At 39.5% G+C, this 18,288-nt stretch overlaps 1 pseudogene; it reads right to left on the bottom strand.

The window, feature by feature from the left end:
- Window positions 1-421: 421 nt before the first annotated feature.
- On the bottom strand, window positions 422-18,186 carry LOC140951956 (uncharacterized; annotated as a pseudogene).
- Window positions 18,187-18,288: the final 102 nt, after the last annotated feature.

Raw genomic sequence — 18,288 nt, 5'->3', positions numbered from 1 at the left:
ACAGTACCATTACCAGCAGCATGGTGTAGTCCGGGTGGCCAACTTCGTGAAGCCTCTACATTCGGCACTGATACACTCATGTTCAAAAGTCAACACGTACGAGTAGTGCGAGTTGAAACACCATTTGTGCAATCGGTTCAAGTGGTATTAAAATTGTCATACGTTTGATTTAGATAAAACGAAGTACATTTTTTGGAAAAGGGAGAAACGGCGGGTATTCATTTTTTGGAGGGCTTATGTATTTTATGCCTTTTCTCTCCTTGATATTATTACCACAACCCCCAAAATGCCATCTTGCCTGAGCTATGTTTACCGGACAAATAAGACCACAATCTAACAATTAAAGTAAATTGCTAAGGGCAAAATCCCATTTATTTTAAAATACTAGTCAATGAAATCCTGCCCAGTTAAGGTGAGGGCACTGAAAACGCACATAACAACTGATTATAAATAAAAGGAGTGGCTGGGACAAGAGGAGGAAGATGAATGATGGATAACTGGTCACATGGCCAGAATAAGATTCTTAGAGGTTGTCAGCTGTAATGTGAATAAACGCAACCTCAAGTCCCAAGCCTCCACTGGTACGAAATATCACTTAATAGGACGCTTTACAGCTATTTCAATATGACGTTAACGAGATTAATTTACTACAAAGAATCATTAGATGGGGGAAATAAAACTATTGTGTTACAGCTGGAATATAACCGCACAGTCCTGTTGTGTAATTATAAATTTGGCTACCTCAAAGTCACATCACTGATATCTAAAGTGAAAATGTTTCCGTCCAAAGGTTTTGTGCAGGTAACATTGAAAAATGCTATGACATGAGAACTGAGGGAACGCTGTTACGCTTCACTGTTATCCTTAAACTATGTCGTTGCTTCGTTTTCATATTGGATCTATTTACGCCTCCGTTGTGCCATTAAATGATTAGTTGAATACATAACAACCCGTACGAGTTAAAGGAAAGTAACTAAAGCTATGACAGAAAGTACCGAAACAGTAACTATAAAGTAAGTATGTGGCTTCAGTAGCCCGTTGATGGGTTTTTGGCGGCTCATGGCCAGCTTAAACAGCAGAGGACTAACAAGAGCGGTCCATCCTGTCTTGTGACTATTGAGAGAAAAAAACGTAATAATAACACCAATGTGTTCATAAGGACACTTAGAGGCCTAAAAATCATCACCACTATTCTTTTAAACCACTTAATGGGACACCTTTGTTATTCTCTTGCAAATATAACATTGTTCTTTGCAAAATCACTTTTCCGGCGAGCGACCGAGTTCTCGACCCAGACCCAATCGGTTATTTTTTGGTGCGCACGCCGTCCTGTTAGCCGTCGCGTTGTCTTTGCTAAGTCAGTCTATTATTACCCCCGGAGGGTTTTCGCCCTAATCTTGAGGAGGCAAACTAGTAGCTCGCGCGTATATATAGAAAAGAACTTAACAGTCGAAATATACAGTCAGTATGCCAGAAAAAATCTCGATTTGCTTGATCAGGGGCCGTATGGAATCGTTGGATAATGATGACGTTTCTATTGTTTACGCCCGCAAGTGAGAGATGGGTTGATTTTGTGACACTTATAGTACAGTCACACTTCGATGCTCTTTTGCGTTACGTGTTATCAGTGACATTTCGTGGAGCAGCTGTTTTAAAGTTATGGGCCAAAAGACACTCGTTGAGCGCAGATGAAGTTATAAGGTGCATATAACTGTGTATACATAAACACTTGGAGAGTTTGCAAGACACGAGTTTATCATTCACATTCTTTGGCTGGAAACAATTTGCCAGACATTCTTTCTCTCTCTCTTTGGGGGGGGAATAAGCAAGACAAGTGAATAAACGGCTAGCTTTTCACTAGCAGAACGATGGAAGATTACAGAAATTCGCCGACAATTAAATTCTGTGTTGACGTATTCCCTGCTCACAGATATCCTTATTTAAAGTTTGAAAAAAGACTAGAACGCTCGAGCTTGAATTGCTCAAACCTTTTAATTTCTAAGGCTTACTTTCCGGCTAATAAAATGAACTGCATGTAAAAAGTGAAAGAGAAAGAACGAAAAGTCAAACTTCTAATCATATCTTTTCCCATGGTTTAGAATAAAATATTCTCGAAACTGAGAACGTTTTGATCAAAGCTGTGTAAATCAAACTGAATCAGTGCATGGAACCTGGCGTTTCCTGTTTTTATCTCGCCAGTTGTATGAAATATGTGTGAAAATCTTCGTTATGAATCGGTATATTTCAAACAGCTATACAACGACCAAGAATACTATTGACGGACAACATACAGAGCGGGGGCAGCTGTACTGTCAACTATTACTAGTCACATTGGTGCGAAGACAAGCTCTAGGGCGAGTTTTTGCCATCAGTCAAGTGAATGAACTGTTACGTGCACAGGCAGCTGTAAACACAGTCGAAATTCGGAGTTTCAAGTGTCAAATCGTATTATGATTTTCTAAATTTTGGACATGTACATAACATTTGAGAGTGTTAGAGACCATACTTAATAGGGAAGATGGGCTGATGAAAGCTGGCAAACATTAAAGAGGTGCCACAATTTATGTTTGGGCTCCTGTGTCAAACCATTTTTGGGTTTGCATATTGAGAGAGTTTTAAAATAAATTCTCCTTGAGAAAACGAGGTTTGTAGTAAGTCAAGATAAAACGATCTCTACATTACTTACCTAGCACCACACCCTCGTCCTGTTTCCGGATGGAAGTACTCGTAAAACACTACCAGATCGCTCCAGTGTGGATCATTGGCGTATCTCTCATCATCTCCGTGGCATGGCCTTCGTCCATTCTCATTGGGCAGAAACAAAGACACCATGCGTCTGCTCAGTTCAAGAGCAACATCACGCAGGCGCATGTGATTTCCCGACCGTGTGGGGCACTCTATCGTCAATTTGTCACCGTAAAAATGGTCGTAGCGTTCTAAGCCCCCTATGAGGAGGTAGTTCACTAAAAGTTAACAGAAAAAAACGTAGTTGATAAAGATAACATACTGCAGTAAGTTTAAGAAGGAGCGGACGCAAATCTTTTGTAATTTTTTCATAGATTAGATTGAAGTGCCAAAAAATCTTCCTAAACAAACATATAAGGTGGCTCGACCCAGGATTTTTGTAGGTGTACCTTCCATCTTTCAGTCTCTTAGACTTAAACTAATTTATCTTTATTGCAAAACCATTATAACACATGTGTTACACGTAGGTTAGTTATAGAACACTGATCGATTGTAGCACTGAAATTTTTTAAAGAAAATCTATCGACGAATTTTGGTTTAATCGCTGTTTTCGCGAAAGTAGCTTTTGAAATTACAAAAAGAGCGCAGCACTGCGTTTTCCCTCATTTACATGTTTTCGTGTTTTTCGAAATCGCGCGAGTTTACCTGCGTTTAGCCGGTTGTAGAGTATATGAGGGTCATTTACAAAACGAATGAGTGATAAAAACGTTTTGGAAACATCCAAAAAGTAGCAAATTTGTCTTCATTTCATGCATATTTTATGCCCTTTTTGTAGAAATTCCAAGATATCCCGAAATTCCTCCTATAGATTTTTGTGAAACTTCGCATAACAGAAGACTAGCACCGAAAGTATAGGTAGCGTCAAACATTTCTAAACAAAATGCCGATAAGGGCTGCAATTCGATTTAGAGCTTAAACTATTGTGACGTCATTGTCACGTGATATTTATTCCGCCCTCTCAAAAAATAATGTCATGATAAAGTTTACTCTATGTGTAATACTTATGTTATAATGGTTTTACAATAAAGATAAAGTTGTTTAAGTTTAAGAGATTCGAAGATGGAATACCTACAAAAATACTGGGTCGAGCCACCTTAACTAATAAGTTATCGTTATTTTTACAAACTAGCTAATACGTTGTTATCGCATTTGTATTCGTTCACAGATTGACCAGTTACAAAAATATATATTGATAACTGATAACTTAATAATGTGTTTTTAAAGGTTAGTGTACCCTCCTGAGAATTTTTGTTTTTCCAAGATATTTCACCCATTTTTTACGCCACAGTTTGCCCGATGGGTCAAATGTTTGTTTCAAAGTAAGCGTAGATCTACAAACTTCTTCTCCTCTGACATTCTCAGAAAAGGACGGAAAAACCAGAGCCTCGTCCCACAGCACTTCCCCGATCTAACTGTTTTGGGAAATAAAAAACATCTGTTTTGTATAGAGCCTCTAGTAGCTCACTGACAGAGCATCTCAACTAGAACTTGGAAATGTCGTGAGTTCCAATCTCATCTGGAGGTCGGACATTTTTTCTGAGGGTTTTGAGTCTTGATTTCCCTTCCTTTCAAAATCAATTTTAATATTGGTCGTGGGAATGGGTGCCGAAGGGATCTTGCCTGTTACCTAGTATTCCTGATCGACTCGTACAGTCATTTGACTGTGAAAAACATTCCCATCAAGAGTCTGAGATTCTTCAAACTTTGTTTCATGAAATACTGTACTTACTACAAACCCAGATAGGTCCACGCCAGTTGCTGTTCCCCCCAAAAATGGGAGTGTCAGACTCCCCTGGGACATAGTGTACGCTGTAAACTTGACCGTTTACCTCCTTCGTATATGGATGCTTCTCGTAAAACTTGGACAATGAACGAATGCCATATGGTGACAGAAATTCTTCTTCGTCTAACATACGACTTAGCACACGGATTAGCTGGTCCTTGGTCGGAATGGCGAGTAAATAATTGTTGTCGCTCTCTCCACCTGTCTTCATAAATGATACCTACGACAAAAAGTCGGGAAAATTAATCGGCAATCGTCTGCAAAAAAAGTAAATGTGATTTGCTTAAAAAGAGTCATGTAGCCATCCCCAGAGTTTGCCATTGTTGTATGTGCATGGATCGTGCAGCGAGATCGGTTGAAAGTTTGGGGGAGGGGGTCTAATCTGAATCGTTAGGTACGAGCGCACTGGGGCTGGGGGGGCATGTTCTCCGAGAAAATTTGAAAATTGGGTTTTCTGAAATGCATCTTAAACTATTATCCTTGAATAATAGTTTTGCACAAGTCTATCAAATTATTTTGTTCCTGCGCATTAGCTCAGGTGAAATTCGAATAGCTATCCCGGCTTCGTGTTTCTTCGTGAATCGGAAAAGGTAAAAATGGACTCGGGACCTCAAAATGTTTAGGATGTAGAACAAAACGCATTGTGGTTTAATATAGCTTTCGACAAGGTGCATCCCGTTGTCGCTGCTCGGCCGCTTGGATTACAATGCATTTATTGGCAAATCCTTCAACATAGCGCTGTTCAATCTCAAAATTTAGTCCGTGGATAGGTTGCTTTTTAATCTATCTCGCACATTTTGGTTTGTAAAATTGTGTACGTACTTAACCGTTTGAAAATTTATCCGTACTTTCAGCAGATAACTTTGAAGTCAGACACAAGCTGTTTGTTTTCAGTTGTTGTTGAACCGCTTTGAAAGTCGTACTCGTATAATATAATTTAATTAAATGTCGCAAATGTCATGTAAGAGGATTTTTTTTTTCATAAAGTCCGGGTCACTAACCTGAGTAGCTAAGTCTTTCCGATTTTTCATAAAACATTCAACCCGCTTTTTGAATACGGGTAGGGTTTTCATGTACTCATTATCAAGAACAAGACAAGCCATAAGAGGAACGAGGCCAACCATACTGCGTACGCGTAGTGGCTCGGAGTTAGTGCCTGCATTCAGATGGTCGTAATAAAAGCCATCTTGCTCATCCCATAAGCCCAAACCGGAGGACATTTTGTTAATGGCATCCGAGATTTGAGTGAAATGCTCGAAGAATTTCGAAGCTATTTCTTGATAGGTATCGTCTTTCTCTGCCAGGATCAGAGCGATCTTTAGCATTAGGATACAATAAAAAGCCATCCACGCTGTACCATCAGCCTGCAAAGATATAGAGAAAGATCGAATGATTAGTCTTAAAGTATGATTTATTTCTTAAAGCAAAACAGAACAAACGCACCTGTAGGAGCACTTCGTTGAATGGCGAATTCTGGGACCGAACAAAGATTCCTGCCAAAAAAGGAATAGTTTTCAGCCTATATTCAATCCAGTTGGCGAAGGAGGGTCTTCTGAGGTCTAAACCGCGTAAAGACGTGCATCGCCTGTTCTTTCGAGACATTCTCATGGCCACATAAGAAGATAATGAAAACAGGGAGAATCGAAAACATTGGTTTGTCTTGTCGTAAGCTTAACACAAATTGCGGTGAAAATAGCTCCATCCGTCACGTAGAACAAAGGACAGACCTTCTCTAAAATTCCAAAAACAGGTTCAGTGGGAAGGCTATTTAATATTTAATACATTCCCCTTTTCTCCGGCAGAGAAAAAGGGAATGTATTTACAGAGTAGACTACGAGCAGTCTCTCTTTTGTCCGTCGAGCAAAACGCGAGACACGCAAATGGCCACGCGCGAGACTGATGGCGCGAGATGGGAGATACGAGGCTCTTTTTCTTCTCGGGCTGCCGCCCTCGATTCGCGCGTCTCGCGGCTTCGCCGCTCGCGCGCGCGTGCACCTCTCTTACTAAACCGGAAGAAAAAGAAACCGGAAGAAAAAGAGCGACTGCTCGCAGTCTATTTACAGAGTGTCTGCTCTATACCTCCTTTGCATAACAACACCTCTGGGATAATTCTGCAAATTTTCTGATCGAATATTGAGGAAAGTAAACCAGACACTCTGTACCACTGTTTACGTTCTCTACCACTCGTTTTACAATGTTTTAAACAAATTACAAAAAAAAAAAACTTTACAAAAAAGTACAATTTTTTTTTACTTACCAATGTTATCAAGACCAAGAAATCCCCCGCTTAAAATGTTCTTACCAGAAGAATCTTTACGGTTCACCCACCTAAGAATTTAATTCAGACGTAAAAACGTTTATTTTCTGTGTTGCCTTGTTATCTTAACAAAATGATCAAGTCACTTTTTCTAACTTACGACAAGTGGATTCGCTCTGTTGTTCAACTTATAAAAACCTCTCTTTTATGTTCATTACTTATCAGTATCATGTTTAGAATAAGGAAACGACAAAACGTAAAAGAAGTAATTTGACTTTTTATAAAATCAAGAAACAAGAGTCTCTGGAAACTAATTTGCCTAACCTTGTCCGAATAACTTTAGAAAAAAAGGGGCTGTTGACCCTACTGCCTTACCAGGTGAAATTAATGAGCAGTTTCTGAAAACAAGTTTTCAGGAAGTTATCGTCCCTTGCTCCATGGCGTCCCGTCATTTCGTAGACCAAAAGGCATGCTAACGCGTGAACAGGCGGGTTCACATCACCCAGGGCAAACTCACAAGATGGCATCTGGCCATTAGGCGCCATGTACGTTTCTTGAAGAAACAGTATTAACTGATCTTTTGCAAACTGAGGGTCTATAACGCTCATGGGAATCATATGGAAAGCTAGGTCTCATGTGGCGTACTGAAAGAGTTGGAGAGAGGTTATCGGTCATATTGCAATAAGACCACTCTGATTCAAGAGCAAAGTTATACCGTAAAATTCCGAAAATAAGCCCCTCCATCTATGCCCCTCCAAATATAAGCCCCCCAAACAGGTAACGAAAAAACCCTTCGTTAAATTGCCCCTCGAATTATAACCCCCCCCCCCCCCCCGGGGGGGCTTGTACTTGGAAAATTGCTCTCAAATACAAAGTAAAACAAAGCAAAAATGATAAATTTACTTCTACCTATAAGGCTAGCCCAATCGATTTTGAAACGCAAATTTCCCTCCGTAGATAAGCCCCTCCGAATATGAGCCCCCTCCAAAAATAAGCCCCGGGGCTTATGTTCGGAATGTTACGGTATTTCAACTCGCATCTTTTCGAAGTATATTTAGGGACGTGTTTTTCTACCAATCAGTAGCTAATCAGTCAAAACAACGCGGTCGGGCTTATTAGAGGATGGCGTTTATGTCCTTCTTTTCCTAGCACCCTTTTCTCGACAGCTTTCCACATTAATTACATACAGCAATTGACATACGCTTAATGCAAAAAAGCCCAGCCATTTGCCATCAAACCATAATGGTTGGCTACATTTCATCAGACAGCAAACGCCATCAATACGATAAAGTTTGTTATAGTCAATATAGAGTTTAACCAAGCCTAAAAGCGAAGCTCCCGTTAATATACTTATTATCAGCACTTAAAACAATGCACTTTCAACCATTGCAAAGAAGTATCCCTAGTCTTTTGTTAAGAGCCAAAAGTTATAGTCTCTATGAATCAAATTCCATCAAAGTAGTAGGCTTGGAAAACAATTTGTTGCTTCCTATCCCTTTCAAAAGTGGAATGGTCAGCCACTGATGTAATGTTGAAAAGGCCAGTTTTAATACACAATACTCAGCGATAGTGGCGGCCAAGTGACAACTAACGATCTATCTGGTCTATCGTTCTGTTCTGTCCAAATGAAGAATCGGACTGATTGTTGTAAACCAGTTTTTAATTATACTCTTCGCTCGCGGGACAACCTCCTCTGTTCTTTCCAAAAGTCAACTCCTCTACTCTTGGGAAACGCGCCTTCGTTCATACTGCAACTGTTTTATGGAACGTGATGCCATTAACATTAAGAACAGTCAAGAATTATTATTATAGATGCTTATTCGCTTTTTGCTTAAGATAGTGGACATACCAAAAGACTGGTTTATCAGATTGAAAAGATGGTGCCCTTACGGTTTAGCAGGAAAATGTTTCTTGTAAAAGGGCATGGCAGACTTGCAGCCGGAACAAGCAGGACTGCTTTGCCGTTTGTTAAGTCATTATTGGCGAAAATGGTTGCAAAGGGGCAAAGCTAACTTTAAATTTTCCAAGACAAAGGTGATGTATTGAAAGACCTAACAGTGTGTAAAACCTACCCAGGGATTCTCCCACTTGTCTGGCATGGATATAACATCTCTGTTAAACAACTGTCTCCACTCTGCTTCAGAGTTCCTACCATTTAACCTGTCAGTGGGTGGACGAATCATCTCCGGGTCACCAGTCAGCCAGTCTTTAATGATGTGTTGGTAGAACTGCTTGCTCCACAGTAGGCCGGCATAGGACTGACGAGACACCTTGCTTTCCTCTGGAGTTAAGTCAGCTAAAAGAATGTCAAGAGTAACAACTGAGCCTGCGCAAGGGAAAGTAGCTCTCACCCTTCAGCCTCTTTACCCCTTTGATCCATTTTTTAAGGTGCTTTTTAGCGGAGCTCTCTCGCGCGCGAAGCGTACGCAGAAGGATAGGTAAGAAATTTTGGTTATTCATGCATCTGAGAATTTTGGTATTCACGTGACCGTCCACGGGGTAACCAATATGAAATGCCTTTTTACTTTGTGTGGAGCCTGCAAGCTGTGTTAAACTTGAAGATAGACGTCCATGTTACGGCAATCTTGGCCACCCTGACGTTTAGAGAGAAAAAAAAAAAACAACAAGACCGAGTAGTGCAAAAAAACGACGATTAAATGTTCATGTAAAGTGTGCTGCACATGCCAAGTTTTATTATTATTATTATTATTATTATTATTATTATTATTATTATTTTTGCTAATTAGACCTATTGACGTTTTTTGTTGTTGTTTTTCCTTTCTCTTTGCCTTCGCCTCTTAGCATTACATGATTTTATTTTTGTGTGAGTAAACTACAAGTATGGTAACGAGAGCTGGCCAAATCTATATATTACTGTGATGTGTTAGGGCGCCAAAGAAGACGACATTAAATTAAAAGCAATACCGTTGTTGACGCTTAAACAGTTTTTTCAACGCCCATATTTGTATTTTTTGTGCGTAAGGTATTGTCCTCGTCCCGAACGATCTGTAATAGATATTGATAATATTAATTTTTTCCTTATTGCGAGACCATAGAATTTAATTAATCGTTTTTGGTAAAAAGTCTCTATCAGGGCACAGTTTTAAGGCTTACATGGTATGGCAACTTGGTAAAACTCGTTTGCTTCTTCAAGTCGCTTCTGAATTACAGCTCCGAAATTTTGTTCAGCAAATGGTTCAGTAACAACATCTCCCTCAGCCATGAGTCGACACTGCAAGACTCGTTCTTCTCCAGAAGGAACAACCAGCAAATAATGAGGAGCCACTTTGGTGCCTTTTTTCTTGGGATTGACTGCATCTTTTTCACCATGAATGATATAGCGATGAAAGGCATCCTTGGTGAATGTTGTAAAGTTGTCTACGCCATACAGACGCTATAAAGATGAACAACAAAACATGTTTCAATCTGAATTACAATAACAGTCCCCAACCTTTTTGCGAACTTTGTGCGGGCTGCCTTTACGAATCCTGTACTAGCTGGATTAATCACGGAACTCTGTCGCTAAATGATTCGTTGTGACATTGATAATGCTTCCAGCAACGAATTGTTTAAGTTTTGTATAATAAATGAGCAAATGATAAGGAGACACCTGGAAGATTTTCGTCGGCTACATGAGCTCTTTATGGCCTACTGGATTTATCGTTCTTCCCTCCGCTCATTTTTTATCCCCAGAACATCAGTCGATCTTCTAAGTACCCGTCGTGGAATTGGTGTTATTAGGGAGCTAACGCAACCACAACTGTGAAGGCGACGGCGGTGAAACGTCACTTAAAAAATACTTTGTTTCAAAAGTCATCGCAAATGAATTCCACCTTGTTGTTGCAATCGAAACAGGACACACAAGGTGCCAAAGGATACCCAGCGATTAGTGTGCTGTTCGCATAGGGGCTCGCAGAAACTAGAATAGAATATCCTGGAATATTGATATCATATCATTGAAACGAATGAGCAATACAGTGAATTTAAACTCAAATAACGATTACATTAACAAAACAGCAAAAAAGACCTCTAAATCAACAGGAATCTATCAGCTTATCTTTTATTACAAAGTTTTTTTTATCTACACTGAGTTTGATTGCGAATTTCACCAGAAAAAGAAAGCGGAATCAAACATTATCTCAGTTAAGCTTCATTCAAGAAAGGATAGAGCACATTTGCTTGCATCTTACAAACCTTTTTTTCTTTTCTTACAAACCCAAACAATATTTAGGTATTTCAGTCGCATCGAGTGGAAAAAATTACAAACAAATTTCTACCTTGTTGTTTGTTTCATTCTCAGTAAACAGCAGTTCTGGAGTCTCATTTTCGGGTCCAACATCAACAGCAAATGAAAACTTTCCTAAAGTTTCATGCTGACACTCCACAGTATGTTGAGTTTTCTGGATAATGCTTGCCTTCTTTGTACACCCTTCATGCTTACAGCCCCAGATCCAGGTGTTTCGAAACCACAATGTTGGCAAGACATGAAGCCGTGCAGTGTCAGGACCACGGTTTGTTACTGTGATACGGATGAGAATATCATCTGGTGTATTCTTTGCATACTCAGCACAGATATCCCAGTAACGATTCTTATTAAACACACCTACAAGATAGTTAAATTTATTTATATGTGTCAATTAAATGACACGTAAACGTTGAGCACTATGGAAGGAACAACGCAGGTTGGTTACGGAGTTTCTGGGTTTGTCCTGGTTTCGCAACTTGACATTTTGGAGGTATAACTCATTCCCTAATTGAGTGCTACTATATCAGTAAGGGATTATAACTTTCTACGATTGTAATAGGCAAATATTAAACAGGAGAGAGTGTAGTTATACATTGAAGCACTGGACGTTGCGTTTACTTGTGCTACATCAAGTTGTAAAAGGAAGATAGAGGTGGTGATAATCTTTCTAAAAGGTTGACTTTCCTTTCCTGTAAAGAAAGAATTAAGCCACATTGAAGATGGGGTTGAAGGAAAATACCAATGGACGTCCTTAAGTCTCTTGGAAATTCCAAGGGGAATTGAAGGAATCTCTAAACCTAAATGTTTGAAAGCATCAAAGAAAGGTTTGATCCTTAACACTGTAATTTTGCGGGAATGAAGGAAGGCCGGTTTCGTTAAAAAAAATTCTGACTTTACAGAATAATGCAAAAGTGTCCCCTTACCAGTGTCACACAACTCAAATTCAGGATCTTGACGTGATCTTCTTCGATTTTCATCAACTAGCCAGCTATAAGGATATTCATTCTGTGGGTACTTGTACAGGGCTTTCATGTAAGAGTGAGTTGGTGTTGAATCAAGATAGTAATAGCATTCCTTCACATCTTCACCATGGTTTCCTTTAAAAATAACAGTTTAATTATAAACTTAAGTGAGATGATCGGTGAAAAACTGAAGTCTCTAAAATCTAAGCTATGGTGGCAGTTTGGCCTAGCCACATGGCTCTGCCTATATTTTCAAGAAAAATGGACAGAACGTACAGACGGAGACGGCAACTCTACGTACTTCTTTTTACGCCGTACACATACTTTTAGAAATTTGGAGCCTTAAATGTTGTTTTCTGTATCTTTCGTTGTACTTTACAAAGTTAAACTTCCTTCTTTACTAACAGAAATATATAGCAAGGTAGGTAGCAGCAAAGTGACCTAAACCCGCACCACTGAACAGGCCAAACCCACACCTCCTCTCTCTTTAACTTAGAAATAACAAGGAGGTTTTTGGCTTTGCCCTTTGTTGTTGTCCAATTTCTGTTAAAGAAAACTGAATGTTTTGGGGGAGGTGTTTTATGCTTCCCTTTTGCTTCCCATTTTTCTGCCTTGAGCCATTTTCAATTTCTCCATATTATAAAGACTACAGTGAACTGAGGAGTGGAAGGTAAGAATATGTCCTCTTTGGTGAGTAAATGCTGTTTTTTTTTCGTTTCCAATCGAGTTTAAATGTAGTTCACTTTTTAAGTGGCTTCCTTTTGGTCATATCTGTGACCCCCGAGTCTCTCGTAATTAAAGAAATTGTCTAAACAAAAGATTAAAAAATGAATTCAATGCCGAGGTCGAAAAAGATTATTATTAAATTGGATAGCTAGATATTCTAACCTTCAGGTCCAGTCAAACCAAACAGTCTTTCTTTCAGAATGGGATCTTTTTCATTCCACAAAGCCAAACCAAAACACAGCCGACACTCATGGTCCGTGATTCCTAGTAAACCATCCTCTCCCCACCGATAAGCACGTGACCGGGCGTGGTCATGCGGGAAATACTCCCAGCTGTAAAAAGAGAACTTGAAGGGTTAACAACGTTTAAAACAGCATCCAAAGACGAAGTCTAGTTTTCTTGTTGTTTGTTTTGTTTATTCCAGTTGCAGTATACAGAGATTCCATTTTGGCGTTGGGCTTCTATCCTTCAAGCTACTCGCTTCTCTGGCAAGTGAATTTTAGGTTTTGGGGGTTAGGGGTGTATAGTTGACGCTACGTTTGATAAGTAACAACATTGATTTAGTAGAGCGGTTTTCACTTGACTGTCGTAAAACCAAAACCAAAGTAAATACACTAGCCAATCAAAGGGCGTAGTAAAACCAAAACCAAAACCAAAACCAATCCCTTTCGACAGTCAAGTGAAAACCGCTCTAACTTTGATTCAGTAATGTAGTAGATCATGAGAAGTACCTCTTTCTATTAAGGGTTAGGAGAGCAAGCGAAATATGTGAGCGCCGTCGAATTTCAGTTAATTCAGCCTATGCGATAGAATTCCTCTTCTTTTCGCGCTGTTAGTGCTTTAGAGTAAAGAAGGACAATAAAGGTGACCTGTGAAGTGGAACAAGCGCCAACCCAGTGAATTCTTTAGCTCAAACACACCGGCATCTGATTGACTAGATATGTCTTCATGTCTTCTCCGATGTAAAAGTTCTCCTTCTTTACTCTCTAACCAGTGAGGTCAGTCGAGCTGGTCCTTATTTTCCATTATAGCATCCAGCATGAGTTACGCTCCACGACTGTTGTCTGCCTCGTACCCAGACGTCTCTCTCTCGATGAAAATGTGCGCGCAAAGGAAAGCGGGAAGGAGACAACGGGCCGTCTGTACCCCTCCCGTGATCCCTTGCGGTTCATCACCAGTCATATACCTTGCGAAAAACGAAGTGCCTGAGGAGGAGGCTGGTCTGTTGTCGCGTTCTTTATTCGGCACTTAGCGCGCTGTGCAGAGGGAAGTCATGAATGAAGAGATATAGCTTACTCCTCTCTGAGGGAGTAAGCGACTCGAAGATCTGCCTCAAATTCTGGTTACAATGATAGACCTCGTGCTGTGAGTACTTTGAATAGCTTCAAAGACGTCCCTGGAGTATTTCATCTCAATAAGATTGTTAATCGAATAATACGTTGAACAAACGCGGCAAAAATAACAAATGTTGAGCAGAAATATTTATGCAAATGCACTATGCAACTGAAGTAAACAGTTGAAGCGTCTACTTGCCTTCGCAATATGGCTATCCAATTGAAAGAAATTTCACAGTTAACCGGAAAATTGCTCGAGTAAAGTATCGCTAAATATAACTGCAACGCGACGTAATGGACATTGATAATTTTTACGGAATTGCAAACTGGTAAGAATTAATTTTTTTGCTTGTGACTCATTTCGCCCATTCCTTTTTGAAATGGTAACATGCACCGCGGTTCGGTGGTGCTTTTTCGGTTAGAAAACTTCGTATTTCGTTTTTTTTGTTCGGTTTAATTATTCCTGAAAGACGAATTTTGTCAAATTTTTGACTTTCCAAAACGAGGACCGTCAATGTAATATGTCATATTTATTAGTATTTTGTATAAAATGTTCATCCTAATCGGGATATTCCATTGTTTCAGTCATTCAACCCCGTATTTCCCCTGAGGCTGAATTCAAAGCTCAGTCCTGACTTTTTAGTTTGCAGAGTTTTATGGGGTACAGAAGTCCTTGTACGAGATTTATCCGCGAATATGCCTACTGAATATTCAATAGGCATCTTAATTGTCCAATTGACTTCGCGGATTTATGAGTTTTTTTTAACAATATTTAAACAATTTTATGAGATCATTTTTGAGAAATCTGGTTGTTTTTGGCTGCTATTTTAAAATGAAACGAATCATAAACAACCCTCCTACCCGTCGGAAGCAAACGGTTTTTGGTTGTCCTCATACTGTACTTATATAACTAGAAGTTTTCATTTATTTTTCGTGGAAATGAAAGAAATTGCTTCACCCGCTTTCTATACCAGTAATGTGTACGTAATCAACAGTTATATTTTTGCTTGCTTGCAAAAAATGTTATTGATACCTATGTATCCTATTTTATTTCTTCATTTCATTGGACATATAGATTCTTATGCGTTATTAGTTTTTAAATATTCTGTTAATGCACATCCCATTGTGGCGCTTGGTTAATATTATCATTGCTGTTTACTTTAAAGGAAGTTTTAAGAAAATTAACGATGCGTATAGACTTGTTGTAACATGATCACATTTATAGCAATGTAAGGGGACTTTCCGCGGAAAACGGACTTTTTTGATGAACTGAGAAAATGACAGTTCAAGGTGGTATACTTAATTTGTGAGCAAAAGTTGTAAGGCCACCTATCAATGTTTGCCGGAATCTCTGTTTGTCCCATCCCAAGTTGACTACGAGCTGATTTTTTTGCTGTGTTAACTTCATGTACCCTAAAAACCCAGCACGTTAGGAAACTTGAGGTATTTTGACGGTCTTGATGTTCATGGGGTGACAAAAGTAACACGGCCAAAGAAACATAATATTAAATACAAACCAAAACGCAGTAAGGGTTCATTCAGCAGGTGTAAGGATTTTAACAGTCACTGATGATTACAATTAGCAGACCATAAAACCACTTATAACTTCCCTTGTTGCTTGGGGCTCTGTTTAGTTTGGGATTTTTTCTTGCAACGCAAGGACACTATTATTTTCCGAGTTTCACAGTAATTTGTCGTGATGAAGAAATGTTAGTAGATAGCCGAGTTTAAGCTTCACGTATACGGCTAACGGCAAACGTCAGATTCAAGTTGAGAACTTTTTAAAATAGAAAATGAGCAGATTAAAATAGCTCAAAACAATTCTCGTGGATAATAAATTGCGTGAAAGTACTAATTTATGTGTAGAAAAAATGAACAGTAAACGACAAGCAAATGAGAAACTTGGTCACGTGGTACAGATTGGCGTTTGCCGTTTGACGTAGACGTGAAGCTTAACCTTTCTGTTAAAAGGGGAAACACGCCAACCCAAAGCAAATGTCGAAATCCGTTAAAGTGGCGGTCTAGGTTCATGCTAGTAGCAACTTACCAAACCCAATCTTAAATTCATCAATAATTTCAGACAATAAACCACTCTAACATTTTGGGACTCAATTAATGCTAGGCCGATAGATAAATACCCTGGCTCCGGAACTCCGTTTTCAAAACATCAAAGATTAAATGAACCGTTTTCTCGAGTTTATAAAGCGCCGTGTCACTGTGACGGCTTCGCCCTGTCTCAAAAAAAGGAAGAAACCTCTCGCAAACGGGGTTAGATTCCTGATATAATCACATTGAAGGAAACAATAACTTAACTAAAGCAAAGAGGAAAGGAAAAAAAATCCTTGTAAACGTTCTCCTCTTTTGTAATTTACAAAATAACTCATACATGTTAAGTGGTTATTATCCTAAGTCTCTCGAAACAAGTTGCATTCCTTCACGTAAATATACAGACCGTAAACGGACTACAGGCTAACAACTTCCAATTCACATGCAACCTGCGTGGTAGTAGGGAAATTCTTCCTAAAATAGCAAGCTCCTTTGCGCGAAATCTTCGCGTGCTAACCCCTAAGCGTCTCCTCCCCATTCTCCGCGCGGCTTCGCAGTTCCTGGGCGAAATTTTCTCGCGCTTTCTGTCGCAAAAAACAATTCCGCCAACTACGCAGGCAAACGCTCGGTGATTGAAGAGGCAAACAAGGAGCAAGGATTGGCGCAGATGGTTCCGATGAGGGGAATCCTGTGAGAGACCTCAAATCCTTTTTTCGATTTCTTTCTTTTTCATGTAGCTTTAAGTCCCTTTAAACGAGGGTAAGAAAGACACCGTTGGCCTGGTTTTGTTCGTCAAATATTTAATATTTCGAGCTACCGACTTAGGGGAGGATACTTTACTTTTACCTTTTGCACGGACCTTTCGCCTTTCCACCCGCCGTTTTGTTGCTTTCACCATTTTCACGGCCATACCCAATCATATTCCGACCTTTGCGGACTGTAAAGTAGTCTAATATTCAGCAAAATACTTAAAAGGACAGGTTCACGGTTAAGCGTATGCTCATTAATTAAATTACTTTTTTTCTAATTTATTATTAATTCTATCGGTTAAATTGAATCCCACTCACACGTATCTCGGCGATCTCAGAGTGAATTTCAAAGTAGAATTGTAATTCTGAGTAACATGAAGTAGGATTTAGGAGTGCTAAACTCGCAGAACAAATTAGTGGATTATGCCAACACTACCAACGTTGAATTTATTGTTGACCAGAGGGTTTTATTCCACGGTTGATTAATTTAAAGCTATTTGCAAATATTTAAGTTGATCAAGTGCAAGTGACTGCCAGGGGAGTGTGCACATTGGTTCTTTGACAACATTATGACATGATCATATTGCTTGCATAGACGATACATCAGGCCCAGCAGAAAAACAGCATTTTGATAAATGAGCATGCGCTGAACCGTAAACCTGTTCCTTTAAACAGTGTCAAACACCTAGCTTACACCCAGTGAAAACTAACTGTGGACACCTACTACCATGCAATGCTCCCAGCTAAAAGGGATATATTCCTGAGCATTAGCTATTAGGCAGATTACACTTTACATGAATGAACGTTTTTTCCTTTAGGGATAACGTGTGCCAAGGTCGGTTCAATCAATGGGTACTGGAACGCTTGCTCTTCGGTAAAGTGTTTGACTACGGACTACAAACTACGGCTCGAGTAGTTTGGAGTAGTTTAGGGTGCAAAAATACGATCTTAAGATCTTTAAGATGAGAAATGAACAGTTACGTGGTAGCGATCTTGCGCAGTTCCGTGTTCATCCATAAAGACCCACACAGGTGCAACACGAAGTCGCTCACGAATCAAGTAAGATCATCAAACTAAATATGATATTAAAGAGTGTCCTTACCAATCTCCATTAAAAGAATAGTCTTCTCTTACAGTTGCCCACTGCCTCTCTGATAAATAAGGCCCCCATCTCTTCCAGTCCCTCTCTTGTTTTGCATCTTCTTCAAGCCTTTTAATTTTGGCCAAGCTTTTGTTCTCTAAGACAATTGTGGGCTGATACTTCGAGGGTTTCTTCAACATGTTGGACCAGCTCGTTCAATGAATCTTCACCTCAGTGTTTCTAACGAGGTCGTACTTGAAATCTGACAAGGTTTAAGATGTTGAATGAAAATATGAGTTAATTTAGTACAAGACGGAGAATATGCAAATATTGTTTTTAATTATCCTTAAATGTAGTGC

The sequence above is a fragment of the Porites lutea genome, chromosome 11 (genome assembly GCF_958299795.1).
Source record: "Porites lutea chromosome 11, jaPorLute2.1, whole genome shotgun sequence".
Classification (NCBI taxonomy): domain Eukaryota; kingdom Metazoa; phylum Cnidaria; class Anthozoa; order Scleractinia; family Poritidae; genus Porites; species Porites lutea.
Note: the sequence above shows the minus strand (reverse complement) of the source record. Positions and strands in the feature narration are given on the sequence as shown.